Below are 1,545 nucleotides of genomic sequence, written 5' to 3'. Positions count from 1 at the left end.
TCCTGCAACGATATTGTTGAATAGGGATATCAGATATCCAACCCCTGATTCTTTTAGGTTTTACCTGTGCTTCTTAAGGAATATTGTCTGGTCCTAAAACTTTGCTCCTCTTCATCTTCAATGCTTTCTTTACCTCATCGTGCGTTGTTTCTGCAACACTACTTCTAGCATTTTCCTCTCTCATTTCCCTGAGGTTTCAACATTCATCAGTTCTTCGAAGTTGTGTTTCCCTCTCTGTAGCACCGGTGGTCAACACTTTATCCTCAGCATCTTTTATCAGCCTGATTTGCTATAATACTTTGCTGTATCCTCTGCTTTGCCACTCTATACACCATGTTTTCCCCCTCTTTCGTATCGAGCTTCTCATACATCTCACTTGCTTATTTCTTTGTTTTTGCTACTGCCACTTTTGCCTTGTTTGTTAGCCTCCTTGTACAAAAACTTGATCCTCAGATCTTTTCTTTTGTGCCACTCTTTCCATGCTTCTTTCTTTCTTGCAATAGCTTCCTGTACTTCACTCTACCACCATTTTTCCTTGTCCCCTACTTCCCAGTTGTCACACCAAGCAATTCCCGCAATATTTTCGATATGTTTACCCAGGTTTTGTCTTCCTCCCAGTTCACATTAGCTACATCCGTCAAATTTTGCACCAAGTTTTTTCTGCAGTTCCCCTACATTTGTTTTTGGGTTCTCCCTTTCCCTCTTTTTCATTTGGGTCATTCCCCTGTTTTCCCATGCTTTCACCGGAATGACCTTGAAATTTTCTCCCTTTCCTTAAAAATGCACCCCCCAGAAGGAGTAAGCAATCTGAGTAGCCGCTCCACTGTGTCTTGTGTGACCCCACGCTTGTATAAAAGGTGTTTATCAACCCATGTCTGGTGATGGGCAAATTTTTACAAGGATTACCCTCACATTCGTGCCCATACCAATTTTCCTGTCACTTCATCTCCATTTTCCCTTTCACCAACTGTCCCTTAAGTTGTACCAAAATTATGAGTTTTTCCTCCTTTGGAAAAAACTAACAGTTTCATTAGCTTCCCCCAAAAACCCCCATTTTCCTTTCTTTGTCCCTCCCCCTGTGGGACAAGGCGCCCCCAAATTTTAGAGTGCACCATCTACCCCAGTTTCAGATCATCATCGTTGTTATCCTTCTCACTCCAAAAACACCATTTGTGTGTGTTTTTTTCACCACCAAATTCCTCACTCCATTTTTTCCCCCTGGTGTAAGTTGTAACCAGGACCCCTATCCTCCCTCACCCTTTTTCCCCTTTTCCACTTTTTCCCTGTAAAACAAAAAATCCGTTTTCTCTCTCCTCATGTCCCAATCTCTCTGCCTTTTCCCGCATGTTCCATTCAGTGTACCTATCCCCACACCCCCTCTTTTTCATCTTTCTTTCTTCTAAACGGGTTTTATTCCTGTTTTTTTTGGTTGGGCAAAGTCGCTTTTTTTTCCAATGCCCCGGGCAAAAGGAACAGGGGGCCCTTTTAATGCTTTCTCCAGCACCGACTCGCAGTGGTTCTACGTCGGTGGCTCATTTTATATGA

The sequence above is a fragment of the Penaeus monodon genome, chromosome 25, assembly GCF_015228065.2.
Source record: "Penaeus monodon isolate SGIC_2016 chromosome 25, NSTDA_Pmon_1, whole genome shotgun sequence".
Lineage (NCBI taxonomy): Eukaryota > Metazoa > Arthropoda > Malacostraca > Decapoda > Penaeidae > Penaeus > Penaeus monodon.
The sequence above is the reverse complement of the archived record's forward strand: the minus strand, read 5'-3'. Positions refer to the sequence as shown.